Raw genomic sequence first — 15812 nt, forward strand, 5'->3', positions numbered from 1 at the left:
CTTCCATTTTGTATGTTCAGTTTGTTCCGCACACCTTGTTGGTGTCTCCCAACTTGACAGATTCATCCCTAGCCCCTCCTGGTATGTAAAATAAATTTTAAAAATATGAATAAAAGTCTCTAAAAATGTAACACATTTAATTTTTTGCTGTATTTGATTTTTAAAATGGGATTTTAAAATTCTTATGTGTATATGCATACCTACATTAGTTTATTGTGTATCAAAAGCACAAATAAGTCAGAGGCACCAGATCCCCTGCAGTTGGAGTTATAGGTAGTTATAAATTTCCTGATGTAGGTACTCCAAACTAATTCTGAGTATTTGGCAAAAGCAGAAGGTGCTCTTACCTCCTGATCCATCTCTTCAACTGCAATAAATTTGTGTTTTAAAACAGTAAGTATGTATTATGGCTTGTTACATCAGCCATAGAAAACAAACACACACATTAGTGAGAGACAGAGACAGAGACAGATAGACAGACAGCGACACATACAGAATATGAGAAGATTCCAAATTTGTGGTCCTTAAATACATATACTGTATTGTGTGTATCTTCTTTTTAAAAAGAGGATTTATTTATTTTATATGTATGTGTAAATGCCTGTATGTATGTAGGTGCCCCACATATGTGCCTGGAGGCCAGATAAGGGTGTCAGATTCCCTTGTACTGGAACTATAGGGTGTTGTAAAACACTATGTGGGTTCTGAGAATTGAACCTGTGTCCTCTGCATGAAGGGCAAGTGCTCATAACCTCTGAGCCATCTCTCCAGCCCAGTGTGCATTTTTTAATTTTTGTCTACCTAGTTCTTTTCTCTTTTTTCTGTAAACAACATCTTGGAGCTGGAGAGACAGCTCAGTGATTAAGAACACTGAATATTATTCTGGTGTGGGTTAGATTTCCAGCACCCACATAGTAGGTTACAACTGTCTATCATTACAGTTTCAGGCGATCTGGAGCTCTCTTATGGACTCTGTTGGCACTGCATGCATAGGTGTGCATAGACATTCATGCAGGAAAAACATGAAATAAAATTTAAAAACAAAACAGAATAACCCAAAACAAAACTCAGTGTTCTGTCATTCTTAAGACCTGAGTGTCAAATCTGGTCTGGAAATATTTCTTCATATATTATATTTTCATTTAGAAAGTTTTTCTTTACTTTTATTCCTGTGCTTGCATGTGTGTGTGTGTGTGTGTGTGTGTGTGTGTGTGTGTGTGTGTGTGTGTGTAGGGTCCCATTTACTTAATATCCAGAATCAGTTATGATAATCTACCCAATCAAACTCTAGCTGGTGATTTAAAAACTTGAACTGAGGGAAGAGAAACATCTTCTATCTGACCTGACTTGAGAGTTTGAACTCAATGTTGGTCAGAAGCTGTGATTCCAAGCCAGTTGTATGTGACTTTGGGAGGTACTGAAAGAGTGACCCTGTCTGAGAGAGGAAAGATTGAGAGCCTGAGATGGAATTTCAAGCATTCTGTTTTCTGGTTTTATTTATTCTCAAGGCTAACAACAGACTTACCCTTTCACAATTTAGGTTACACAATAACTTTGTCATTTTGCTTAAGCTATTTCAATCTAGTATTGGTCACTTCCACCAAAATAACCATTAAGGGAAAAAAGAAGAATAAAAAAGAAATTAAATTAAAAGTGAAATCTCCCACATATCCACCTCTATTAGATTTTTAAATATCACCTTTCTTGATCCACTGTACTTTTAAAACACCTTCTTTATAGGAAACATTTTAGTAGTGAAACAAATAGGATAAGTTACATTTTCAGCAACTTAAAGATTCACTCTACAAACCTGCCAGCAAACCTTTCATCAATAACCACTTCCCACCTTCCTACAATCTCCCTAAGTCTTTTATTTATTTTTTTTTAAAAACAAATGCAAAGTAAAAGTGAGCTCAGAAAAGTCTACTTTGAAAAAAAAAACAGATGAAAGAACCACAAAACTAATGGGAGGAATTTTGGTATATTTAGATCTTTAGTGACAATTACCAGACTGCCCTATAAAATGTTGCAATCACAACTAAAGTATTTATTGGGAAGGGCCTACTAGTGTGGCACTAATTCCATCATTGACCAAAGTAAAAAAGGGGGTGGAGGCAAATTAGCTTGGAACAAATCACTTCAAGCCCACACCCAATTCTTTTTGGGTTCACTGAGGTGTGTTTATTTTAATAGCTGATCTGAAAGCATGTGAAATGCCATGCCACAGCTGACCAGAGTCTAAACAGAAAAGCTCAGAACTTAAAACTAAGCATGCATGCAGCATAGAATAATAATCACTTTAGGCTCCTTTAATTGCTAACAATCAGAAAGCTTTTAATCTTAGATGGAAGTCTACACAACAGAATGGTCTTGCATCCCATATCTAAGAGTGGCTCTTAGAAGCCTAGTGTTCAAATTATAAAACAAACACCTAAAACATTTTAAAAATAGGCCTTATTAGACAAATTGTGTTCTCATTTCCTGAGGCATTTGAATGGATTTTAACAATGTAAATTATTCAGAGCACGGTGAGACAGCCAGGGCCACAAAGCAAGACTTTGTCTCAAATACATACATACATACATGCATGCATGCATGCATACATAATATTAAAGATAATGCAGATTGTTGGCCTCAAGAAGTAACTCAAGTTTGTTGGTTCAGAAGTAGCTCAAGTTTTTGACCCCAGGGAAACGGCCATACCCTGAACTGTAACAATATCTAAAGTCTGGTTGGCTAGTCACTAGTTCCGGACATATCTTCTTAGGAGGCATGCAGATGAGAAATTTGCATTCCACTATCTTGAAGAGGGCCGAGGAAAATGTGGAATGAGAATTAACAAAGAAAAAGAAGTAATAGCGTGGTGAGATTGACAATGCGGTTTTGAGAAAGAGACCCGCTGCTCTGACAACTGGTCCTGCTCCAAGCAATGTTTGCTCGCGGGTAGATACAGGAACACACGGAGGGGCCAATGGCAGTTTTTCTGTGCTGGTTATGGGCACTTAGAGTGAATGTCTCCAGCTCAAACGCCTACAGCGCAGGGTTGTAAGAAGCTACCCAAGCACCACTCTTCCCTTTCCCGCCCTGCCTGGCCCCGCCCCTTGCTTCCCACCCCTCGTGGCCCCTCCTTTCCTCCCTTTACCGGGTTGGAGCCCTCCCCACCGCTGCCACCGGACGGCGATTAGCAGCTGCTGCTGGCTCCTTACTCCGGTCCTGGCCCTGCGACCAACGGAGCAGCGGCTTGCGGCTCTCCCAGCGCTTAGGAGCGGAGCGGGACTCTTGGTGAGTGCGGCTGCAGTGCGGATCTCTTCCAAGAAAACGTGGCTGCTGCCCGAGAGGGGCCGGGGTGTGGATGGAAGACTTTGACCCGGTTGAGGGAAACTCGTGCAGCTGTGTCGGTAGCGGCGCTGCCCGAGGTTTCTTGGCTCTGGCCGCGTGGGCAGAGGAGTGAACTGTGGCGGGACGCGCGTGGCAAGGTGTGTAGGGAGCGGCTGAATTAGAAGAAGGAAGAAGGGAGTGGACAAGCTGGAAATCCACACTTGGGCTTGGCCAGGCCGGGAGGGGGAGGTTTGCTTGTGGGCCCTGGAGGGTGGCCCAGCTTCAAGTTCAGTCGCCCCAGCTTGGTGCTCCTGAGCGATGTTCCAACTCACTCTCTACCCTTGCTCTGTTTTCTCCGGGTACAGAGTTGCCAGGAATGTTTCCTATCGCTGGGGAGAGGGTTTGGGAGAAGTGGGCAGTCCGGCCTAGGCTGTTGCAATAGAGGGTGTGGCGTTCCTCTGACTTTCCTTTGCTCGGGAATGTGACCCTTTTCTGATGCATTGTGCCTGGACATTTTTAACAAAGGCTATAACTGTTTTGTTGGCAGTGGCGGGTGACAGAGGGTCGCGCGCGCGCGCAAGCACACACACACGCACACACGTGTGTGTGTGCGTGCGTGTGTGTGTGTGTGTGTGTGTGTGTGTGTGTTTGCGCGTCCGTGCTTGAGAAGTCAGTCACGTTGCCGCCCTAGGGGGTGGGGAATCTTGAGGGCTTGGAGTTGGAGGAAAGGAGAGACTTTGGAACTTTCCTGCTGAGGTTTTTTTTTTCTTTTTCACGGTCTGTTGATTTTGAGTAAGAATATCCCCCATAGGAATGTGACTGGATATTGGTGTGTGTGTTCGTGCTCTGACTGCAGCCATTTTGTGTGTGTGTGTGTGTGTGTGTGTGTGTGTGTGTGTGTGTGTCATATACATTTTTAAGAGTTCCATCGGGAGAAAAACAACTAGTGGAATTTGAAAAGAAATAAGTGAATGTGACTGAAGAGGTGGAGTGGCAAAGTTTTGAGCTAGACGAATCCCTTTCAATAGTTACAGTATAAGGCCAGACTTTGAAAAACTTGAGGTTGTACAAATCAGTAACTGAAATTTTTTAGCTAAACTAGTGCTCATTGTTTCAAGGAAGAGTGTATTCTAAGGGTATGGTGCGGCCAGATACATGGCAGTCTGACTTTAGAAACTTTAACAATGATGCTAAGAATATAAAACATTAGGAAAAGTATTCTGACATTCGATAAAGGCCTGTATGCTTTCGTTTTAATTTTTATGAACTTTTATAAAAGACGGAATATGTGGTCCCAAGCGCAGATGTTTATATTTTAACTCTTTCGTTTTAACTTAATACAACATAATAAATCTCCTACTCCACCCCTTTTTCTTGATTGTGAATTCTGTTTTATAAACATTTACTCCCAGATCTGAAATATGTTTAAATAGAATTTCCTCATGTTTTCTTATTATTTTATTTATTCACTTCTTTACTCCACTTATTCAAAGGGCTTTGGTGATAGTATTATCAAACTAGTGAGGGGGGTGCTAGGGATGCCTTTCGCCTTTTCCAAGAGCCCAGTGAACTCCTATTCATGCTTCCAGACTCATTCTTATTAACTTACTGCAAAAATTAGAATGTAATCATGCTTTATCTGTTTGATAGCTCTACCCTTATTTTTCTCTCTTGCTACCCAAATAACAACCTTGCACGTGGGGAGTACCCAATAAACTTATTAGTTGCAAGCTATTAAATGTTACTAGAAAGATAAGTCATCCTGAATGGAGTTCATGGAGTAAGAGAAAAATTTTGAACTTTTATTTGATGTTTAAGCAACGTTTTTTTGAGTGAGAACAAAGATACACTCTCATGTGTTAGTGACAGTTTATCCTCATAAAAGAAGTGTAAAAAAATCTGTAGATAAAAGGATAATGAGTATAAAAATGCATTCTTTAAAAGAGACCTAAGCTAGTGAATAGTCAGTGTGTATACTGGAATGTGTAATTTGTCATTTGCAGAATAAGGTGCTGTTTGAATTTAGGAAATACTAAAAATTAACAGAGCTCACTAGTTATTATTTGTAAAGGATAACACATTAATAAAGAAAGCTGCAACCTACATTATATTGTACTTCTGAGTCTTAAGGTGGTTTGAGCCTTTAGCTAATGAAACTTTTTTGAACTATATTCTTAATCAGCTTGGTCTGACTATGCTATTTTGTCTCTGACAGCTCTCTTAACTACAACAATATTACTGACCTTCCAGTTACCTCTGCTCAGTCTCATCAGTCCTGTCCCCAACGTTCATCTCCTGAATGGATTTACCATTGCTAAGAGGATCCTTAGCAAATATTGACTTTATTAAAGAATGAATTTATTCTATTGTTTAAAACTGACTCAAGATTTGGCAACTTGATTGATCCAGAGTCTATGCCTGAAAAGCAGAGAACCTGTTTTAGTCATTAGTAACCCCTGTTTTTCTTCCCTTACTTAACTTCTCCTCTGTCCACTTAAATGTAAAGTTTTTTTTTTCAATGTAACTTTAAAAATGATCACCCTGCCAAAAACAATGCTTCAAGAGTTTGGTACTTATGAATAAAGTTTGAGATGCAGAAAGGCTGAGTACTCCATGAATTCTACGTATTTTCTGATTCGTGCACACATTTATTGAAGAAAGTGATACCAAGCCATTTTGATTATTTTACACTTTTCTCCTTTGGATTTTTCTCATTCAGATTTCCTCCTTGTGTTTCTGGTGTTTCCCTGTCTTTAGATAAACAACAGAGTGTGCTTAAAGCTAGGGTTGTCATATCACATGAGGGTGGAAAGGACACAAGCAAGGAAAGATACTTGTATTTAATAGCCAAAGAAACTTTCCTTTTTTAGTTGGGGATGGTTATGTCAGGTGCAGAGGATTGACTTAATTATATTCTTCAGTTGGTGAAATATTATTATTCTTAGGATTAGAACGGCATTGCAGGTATTTGGAATAAAGGTTTCTTAATTTGGCTTATGCATTGGACTCTGCCTTTAGGAAGCACTTTCACCTAACATGCTTATATTAATTCCTTTCCTTCGTATAAACCCATCAAATTAGAAATTGAGGGTGTAGAGGGGCTGGAGAGATGGCTCAGTGGATAAAAGCAGTGGCTGCTCTTCCAGAGGTCCTGAGTTCAATTCCCAGCAACCACATGGTGGCTTACAACCATTTATAGTGTCCTCTTTTGATGAGCAGTCATACTTGCAGGTAGAAAACTGTATACATAGTAAATATAATCTTTAAAACAAGAATTTGGGATGTAGAAGCAAAAACAAAACAAAACAAAAAAAATCACCCTGGGAATATTTTGAGGTCCACTCTGTTTATGAAGTACTTTGAGTGGTAGAAGTAAGTATGTAGAGACAGTGAAAATAAACTTCTTTGTGTGTGTGTGTGTGTGTGTGTGTGTGTGTGTATGTGTGTGTAAATTGTTGGCAAAAGAAGTTGAGACAAAAATTGCAGCTTGAAGATTTTAAAGGTTCAGTACAATGGGAACACCAAAGAGAGTTGAAAAGCCTGTTAGAGAACAGGTGTGACTGAAGGTGTAATGCTTGAAGATATTAATGGAGCAGGGAACAGAAGACAGTGGGGTTAGGGACACAGAGAAGAGAAAAGAATGAATTAAAACGTAAGTCTAAAGGCAGAAAGGGTGAAACTGATGGTATTCTCTTTGCATGTTTTATTAAGTGATGAATACTATTTCTCAGTGAATCTATTTAAGATTCTTATTTAGTATCCAGCTAGAATTTGTAGGTGTATCTTAGTAGAAAACTCAAGGAATAAGTCACATCATTGTAAGTGTAGAGGTTATTAATTTTTTAATCAAGAAGTACTATTTTTAGAGAAGTTTTATGTTAACAGGGAAATTAGTAGGAAATAGAGTTCTCATATGCCTCCCGTATTTCCTGCACCATAGGATAAACTGTACCATAGTGGTACCATTGTTTCAACTGATAAACTTGATACTGACACATCATTATCACCTAAGATGTATTGATTACATAGACCCTTCTCTTTGGGTTAAACATTTCTATAGGTTTGGACAAAAGTGTAATGATTGCATTCCCGTTTGTCATATCACACAGATAGTTTGACTGACCTACAAATCTTCTTTGCTTCATCTGTGTAGCAGGCTTTCTTGGACTGCCAGCCCCCAAATCATGACACAGACACTTAGTACTAATTATGAATGCTTGGCTTTAGCTTAGGCTTGTTTCTAGCTAGCTTTTTTTCCTTTAACTTAGATTAACCCATTTCTATTAATCTATGTGCTTTCCCGAGTCTCATTTACCTCATCTACATACTTTCCATCTTGCTTTCCTGATTTCTCCATGTCTAGCTAGCCCTGCTTGTTGGCTGCCCCCTAATTGGCAGTTTTCTAGTGGGCTGACTGGCTCCCCTTTTCTCTCTGCCCACCAGCCACACCATTCCTCCTCTGCCAAGCTATTGGCCATTCAGCTTTTTATTAGACCAGTCAGGTGCCTTAGGCAGGCAAGGTGAAATAGCTACACACCTTTACATAATTAAACAAATGCAGCACATCTTTACATAGTTAAACAAATCTCTCCCACAACACATATGTTTATCACTTACTCTCTCTAACCTCTAGTAATTATTGATCCTTCTACTACTTCCATATTTTCAACTTGTGCAAAACACTGTCTACTTGGGATCATACATTATGTGGGTTCCCCCATTCTTTTCATTTAGTAATGCACATTTCAACTTCCCGCATGTCTTCCCATGGTTTGATAACTTATTTCTCTTAGGTGCTGGGTAATAACACCTCACCTGGCTATGTCACAGTTTATCTATTTACCTCCTGAAATCTTTGTTACTTCTAAGTTTTAGCAATAGTAAATAAAGCTAGTGTAAATATCAATATTCTATAAACTTTTGCCTCTTCCCACACCATAACTTCACAACTCCTTTGAGTAAATACCAAGGAATGTGAGTGCTATATTCTATGTTAAGAATAAGTTTGGTTTTGCTAGAAACTGACAACATACACAGTGACTGTACTATATTTTCAGTGCACTGGTAGCAAACGAGAGGTCCATTCTGCATCAACAGCATTAACAGTAGTGTCAGTGTTCTCTATTTTGGTTATTTTACTATATGTATAGTGCTATTCCATTGTTGCTTTAAATTGAGCTTCCCTAAAAACATGTAATGCTGAGCATCTTTTTATATGTTTATTTTCCATCTATGTTTCTTCTTTTACTGAGGGACTGAAGGGTTGTCTCTATAGATCCTTTAGATTTTTTTGTTTTGTTTTTCGTGACAGGGTTTCTCTGTAGCTTTGGAGCCTATTCTGGAACTAGTTTTTTTTTTTTTTTTTTTTTTTAAGAAAAGCAATTTTATTAAGAAGAAAAATAACAAAAGGAAACCGGAACCAGAGTGCAGGGTTAGTCCATCCGGGCCTTCAGTGTCCTGGTGCTGATCTTGTCCTTTTCAATGTGTGGACAATGACATCCATGCCTGAGACAGCATCCCGGTCCACAGCATTCAGCGTGGCTTGGGAAATGGTCTCAAACAGGTGTTCTGGATACATGTTGGACTCCCAGAGAGACTTGCACATCCCACACATTTGTTTGGAGCAGGTACCACTGACCACAAAGTCGTCAGTTACCATGGGGCAGCCAATGAGGTCTAGAGAGCAAATGAAGGGCTTAAAGGTCTTCTGGTCCAACCCGGCAATGACAGGCTCTGTGTAGTAGAGACCAAACCGTTTCTCATACAAGAGATTGGCCACCATGCTCATGAGGGTGTAGGGCTTGATCTGCCGACCTTCCTTCAGCTCATACAGGTTCACCCGGAACTTGAGGCGCTGGGCAACTGTCTGGACTTCGGTGGCCAGCCCAGCCAAGCCTATGTACAGTCTGTCATCCATGGGAAAGATCTTCTGGAAGTCTGTTGTCACCATTTGGGCCTGGATCCCGAAACGCCTGTCCACAGCGATGGCCACACAGTTCTTTCCCTTCATGGCCATGACGGCCCCTCCGTTATAGGACATAATAGACATGATTGCGCTTTAGTAAGACTCCGATCGCCACTGTTATTCCAGTAACTGGAACTAGCTTTTGTAGACCAGGTTGGCCTCGAACTCACAGAGATCCGCCTCCCTCTGCCTCCTGAATACTGGGATTAAAGATGTGCTCCCCTACCTCCCACTCCTTTAGCCATTTTTAAATCAAGTACTTCTATATTTGGCCTGATAATCTTTTATCTAATAATTTGCAAGTATATTTTCTTTTTATTTTTCCTGACAGTGTCTTTTGTAGAGCATAAGGTTCATGTTTTAATGAAGCCCAGTTTACTAATTGTTCCTTTTATAGATCATCATCATACCTGAAGTCATCTAGGTTACCTTTTGCTATCTTCTAGGAGTTTTAACGTTTTATATTTTATACATAACACGGTGGCCCATTTTAAGTTAGCAATGCATTTAAAAATTAATTGCTCTGTGTGTGAAGTCTGCATATAGCCTTTTTTATATATTCCTCAATTTGACCCCAGGGCTTCATGTATGTTAGGCAAACACTCTTAAGAACTGAACTACATATATCAACTCTATATTTATTTTATTTGAGACAGGATCTCATTGTAAAAACCTGAGTGTCCTGGAACATTTTTGCAGACTAAGCTGGCCTCAAACTCACAGAGATCTGCCTGCCTTTGCCTCCTGATTTCTGAAACTTAAGAGGTCTAACCACATGCATATCCTGGATTTCTATATTAATTTTTGATTTTGCATGCTGATATCCATTTCTGTCAGCATTAAATGAAAGACTTATGTTTTCTTTTTTCCTTTTTCAAAGACAAGTTAGCTGCATTAATATGTATCCCTTTATGGGAACTTATTCTATTACATTGACTAATCTATTATTTTGTAAATATCACATTTTTTTATTACTTTAGTCTTATAGTAAGTCTTTGTGGGGGGTTAATTTTATTTTACTGAAATTTCATACAATATATTCTGGTCATGGTTTCCCTTTCCCCATCTCCTTCCATTTGATGATATTTAGAATCACCATGTAAACAATCTCTGGGCCCATGTGTGACGTATTGCCCTGATTAAGTTAACTGACATAGGAACAATCAACATAAATGTGGGTCATACCATTTCATGGCCTGTGGTCCTTGACTGAATAAATAAAAAGAAAGTGAGCTGAGCACAGGAATTCATCACTGTCTTTTCTTTCTGCTGTGGACACAATTTGAACAGCTGTTTCCCGCTGTTGCCCATTGTTCCTTCCTGCTATGCTGAATAATATCCCCTGGAATTGTAATAAGAAATAAATTCTTCCTTAAGTTGCTCTTGTCAGGTATTTTGTTACAGCAATGAGACAAGTAATTAATACAGTCTTGAAATTGATAGTAATGTTCCACTGCCTTTATTTTATAGTATTGAATTGGCTATTCCATAACTTTTGCCTTTCAATATAAATTTCAGAACCAATTTTTATAGGCATAAAATAAGTTGTTTAATGTTTCTTTGGAGAAAAGGGATACCTTGAAACTATTGGGTCTCTGTATCCTTGATTCAAGAAGTACTTTAATTTTGTTGGTCCTTTTATTTATTTCATCAGGGTTTTCATAATAGACATCTTATATCAATGTTATTAGATTGTTAACTAATTAATATCAAACGTAAGCCAAGATAAATTGTGATGAGTTTTAAGTTTCAATTTGTAATTGTTCATTGCTGATAATATAGAAAGAACATTGAATTTTGTTTCTTAACCTTATATCATGAAATCTAGCTGTACTAATTCTAGGAACTGTTTTGTCAATTCTTTGATATTTTCTCCTGTGACACCCATGTTATATGCAAACAAAAGCAGTTTTGGTTCTTGGTTCTAACAGTATTTAACAGTTATTTCCTTTCCTTCAGTAAATCTACTTGGTAGAATTTCCAGTATGATATAAAAAGGAGTGGTAAAAGGAGACATATTTGCCTTGTTTCTGAATTAGAGGGAGTGCTTCCTGTTTCAAACCATTAAATATGATGTTATTAGTAATTTTTAAGGAACAGATTGTTTTTGTGAAGTTACGGAATTCCCCTTCTGCACTGATTAATCTTGACTTTTAACTTGATTGGATTGAAAGATGTCCAGAAGATAAAACACATTTCTGGGTGTGACCTTGGGGAAATTTCAGAGAGAAGTAATTGAGGAAATTAAAACTCACCTCAAATATGAGGAACATCAGCATAAACAAGACTCAGATGGAATAAATTAAAAGGAGAGAGTTGTTAGAACAAGCACATATTCTCTATTTACTGGCTCATATGCATTGAAGGGCTTTCTTCTACTGTGCCTTCCTGCCATGATATTTCATCTCATTACAGATCCAGAAATATGAACATAGCCAATTCCCAACTGAAATTTCTGAAAATGTGAGCTTTGACTTTATTCCTTCAGGTATTTGTCACAGTGATGGAAAAGAAAACATCTAGCACAAAAACTAAGTGCCAGAGAGGTGAAATTGTTGCTGTGATGGCTGACATGACTGTTGTTAAGATGGTTTTAGAACATGTGTGTCGTAAAAATTTGGGGAGAAATAGAAATGAGGGTTAAGAAAAGCCCCAGAATTTTATAACCAGAGCCAAATGGGTGATTTGGCTAGAACCTTAACTCAGAATACTCACAGAGATGTGGACAGGAAAAATAGATGGAAATGAGGATTCCATTGGTAATTGGACTAGAGATTATTCATGTTTCATATGTGTCAAATAATTTTTCTACATTTTGCTTCTGCCTTAAGACTTCATGAGAGGTTAAATTTGAAAGTGATAGACTAATTAGCCTGGTAGAAGGTATTTCTACACAGTGAATGAAGCCCACATTCATTGTGCAATGTGGGCTTTCCTTGCTGCTTTTAGAGAGATTTATGTTGAGAACTGAAAACAATGTTAAGAAAAAATAATTGAAAGCTTGAAGTTTTCGCAAAAGTTTCAGCGTGTAGCTTTCATAAAACTGTAGCCAAGAACTGTTAAAGAGACTATGCTTAATAAAAACAAGTCAACTAGGGGTCAGAGAGATGGCTCAGTGCTGATTTTTCTGAAGTCACATATCCAGCTCTAAGAAAGAAGAAATAAGGGGATTGCTTAGGCTTCCACTCTTCAACAGGAAAACAGCCTCAGTTCAAGAAGAGACCCCTGCCTTAAAAGAAAAGTGTAGAGAGTTATAGAGGAGAACACCAGTTACCTTCTGACTAGCACACATACAAGGACAATCAAACATGCAAACACATATGCAGACACAGTCAGACAGACTCCCCTAACACATAAACAAACAATTCTAAAAACAAGCCAACTGCTTGGAACAAGACAATAGGAAACATGTTTTAAGTGTGTCTCAGGCACTTCCCTCCTCACTTATCATAGGGTCAAGGGTATAAAGAACTAACAGATTTTAAAGACTTTAAGAAGAGACCACTGGTTACTTTTCTTATTTGAGGCTGCAGAGATGGATTAGCAGTTAAGAGCACTTACTGCTCTTGAAAACAACCTGAGTTCAGTTCATTAAATAGAGGACATGGTGTTGAGAATATCAGATATCTAGTCACAGTTTGAAAAAAACAAATGAAATTTGTTTTCTCTATTCCTTTAATTTGTTGTGATATTTGTTTTCATTTTTAAATTTTTCCTTATTTTCCCCCAGCATAATATTCCTATTGATTATTTGAGGATTTCATACAATACACAACATCACACTGGCTCCCTATTCCTTCCAGGTTCACACTCTCATCTTTGTGCCCTACTTCCAAAAGCAAAAAATACACAAAGTCCAATTTGTGTTGTCCATATATTCATTGGAACATGCTCAGTCACCCAGTAGCTAGCCCCAAGTTATCAATTAAAGATAATTGAGTCCTTCCCTACCCCCTCCCCGCAAACCATCAACTGTGGTAAACCACACTTCAGCTTCTTTATTTATTATATAATTTTTAATTGATTCTTTGAGAATTTCATATCAGGCATCCCAGTCTCACCCATCTCCCAGTTCTTCTGTATCCACCCTTCTCCCTTGCAGCATCCTCCACCCCCAGGAAAACATAAAAAGAAATAATAAAAATAAAAATAGGAATATTAATTGAAAAACAAAAACAAATAATAAAAAAACCCCCACTTGCTATTCTATTTTTCCCACTTCTCTGTCACCTCTTCATTCATCTTAGTAATGTTGGGAGCTGCTGTGTATTGTGCAGCATACTCTTTTGACCAAACAACTTTACTTGCAAATTATGTAGTGTGTTGTTGATCAGGTTCAAGGCCTCTGGCTTCTGCTACACCATCAATGCTGGCCCCTCACCGAAATTCCTCTGGGATATTTTGCTGACAAACCACCATATTGATTTCCAAAGTGGCTGTACATGTTTGTCCTCCCACTAGCATGGAAGAGTTTTCCCTTGTCCCACATTCTTCGCAGCATAAGTTGTCATCGGTGGTTTTGATCTTAGCCATTGTGACAGGTGGAAGGTGGAATCTCAGAGTCATTTTGATGTGCATTTACCAGATGGTTAAGGATGATGTACATTTTTAAGTGTTTCTCAGCCATTTGAGGTTCTTCTTTTGAGAGTTTTCCGGTTAGGTCTGTACCCCATTTTTAAATTGGATTAGTTGATATTTTGATGTCTAGTTTCTTGAGTTCTTTATATATTCTTGTAATCAGCCCTCTGTCAGATGTGGGGTTGATGAAGATCTTTTCCCATTCTGTAGTCTGTGTTTTGTCCTAGTGACAATGCCTTTTGTCTTACAGAAGCTTTTTAGTTTCAGGATGTCCCATTTATTAATTGTTGATCTCAGTATCTGTGCTACTGGTGTTATATACAGGAAGTAGTTTCCTAAGCCAATCCATTCAAGACTACTTTCCAATTTTTCTTCTATCAGGTTCAGTCTAACTGGATTTACATTGAAGTCTTCCATCCACTTGTACTTGAATTTTGTGCAGGGTGATAGATATGGATTGATTTCTGTTCTTCTACATGCTGACATCAGTTATGGTAACACCATTTGTTGAAGATTCTTTCTTTTCTCCATTGTATAGTTTTGGCTTTTTGTCAAAGCTCTAATGTCCATAGGTGTGTGGATTTCTGTCTGGTCTTAGGTTTGATTCCATTGAACAATGCATCTATTTTATATGCCAATACCTAATGCTGTTTTAATTACTGTCATTCTGTAATAGAGCTTGATATCAGGCATGGTGATACCTCTGGCAGTTCTTTTATTGTACAGGATTGTGTAAGCTATCCTGGGTTTTTTGTTTTCCTATATGAAGTTGAATATTTTTCTTTCAAGATCTGCAAAGATTTGTACTGTAATTTTGATGGGTATTGCATGGAATCTGTAGATTGATTTTGGTAAAATGGCTTTTTTACTATGTTACTCCTACTGATCCATGAGCATGAGCATAGATCTTTCAATCTTCTGATATCTTTTCCTATTTTTTTCTTCAAATACTCGAAATTCTTGTCATACAGGTCACTTGCATGATTAGAGATACACCAAAATATCTTATATTGTTGTGGCTATTATCAAGGGTGTTGCTTCTCTGATTTCTTTTCTGCACATTTCTCAATCGCCTATGAGAGGGCTACTGGTTTTTGAAAATTAATCTTGTATCCAGCCATTTCACTAAAGGTGCTTTTCAGCTGTAGGAGTTCCCTGGTGTAATTTTTGGGGTCGCTTTTCTATATTAACATGTCATCTGTTAGTTTGGATCAGGGTTTGTCTGTCTTGCTGGGTTTCTCCAAGAACCAACTCTGTTTCATTGATTCTTTGCATTGTTTTGTTTGTTTCTATTTTATTGATTTCAGTACTCAGTTTGATTATTTCCTGTCTTCTATTGCACTTGAGTATATTTTCTTCTTTTTGTTCTAGAGCTTTCAGGTGTGATGTTAAGTCGCTAGTGTGAAAGTTTTCCAACTTTTTTATGTAGGCATTTAGTGCTTTCATTGTGTTCTATTAGTTTGGGTATGATGCATGGTCATTTTCATTGAAATCTAGGAAATTTTTATTGAAGTCTTTACGCTTTTATTTTTCTTTTTTAAATTTATTATGATTTATTTTAACTTCATGTGCATTGATGTAAAGTTGTCAGAGCCCCTGGAACAGGAGTTACAAACAGTTGTGAGCTGCCATGTGGGTGTTGGGAATTGAACCTGGGTCCTCTGGAAGAGCAGTCAGTGCTCTTAACTGGTGAGCCATCTCTCCAGCCCTTTATTTCTTTCTTGACCTAGTGGAAATTCAGTTGCAAGTTGTTCAGTTTCCATGAGTTTGTGGGCTTTTTGTTGTTTGTGTTGTTGTTGAACTCCATGATCATCTATGATGATCTCATAAGATACAGGCTGTTATTTCAATTTTTTTGTATGTCTTAATATTTGCTTTGTGATCAAGTTTGTGTTCCATGAGATGCTGAGAAGAAGGTATATTATTTGCTGTTTGGATGAAACATTCTGTA

General features: G+C 38.2%; 1 protein-coding gene and 1 pseudogene across 2 annotated transcripts in view; one reads left to right on the forward strand and one right to left on the reverse strand.

Annotated features, from left to right (window-relative positions):
* The first annotated feature begins 3119 nt into the window (after nt 1-3119).
* The window catches only part of Prrg1 (proline rich and Gla domain 1), a 120509-nt gene continuing 107816 nt past the window's right edge, over nt 3120-15812 (forward strand). Inside the window, exon 1 of one of the 2 annotated variants that reach the window (XM_075957862.1) lies at nt 3120-3282. The gene's annotated coding sequence lies outside the window, so the exon portion shown is untranslated. The other variant, XM_075957863.1, reaches the window with a different exon arrangement.
* On the reverse strand, nt 8768-9394 carry LOC142841266 (proteasome subunit beta type-3 pseudogene; annotated as a pseudogene).

Source organism: Microtus pennsylvanicus, chromosome X (genome assembly GCF_037038515.1).
Source record: "Microtus pennsylvanicus isolate mMicPen1 chromosome X, mMicPen1.hap1, whole genome shotgun sequence".
Classification (NCBI taxonomy): Eukaryota; Metazoa; Chordata; class Mammalia; order Rodentia; family Cricetidae; genus Microtus; species Microtus pennsylvanicus.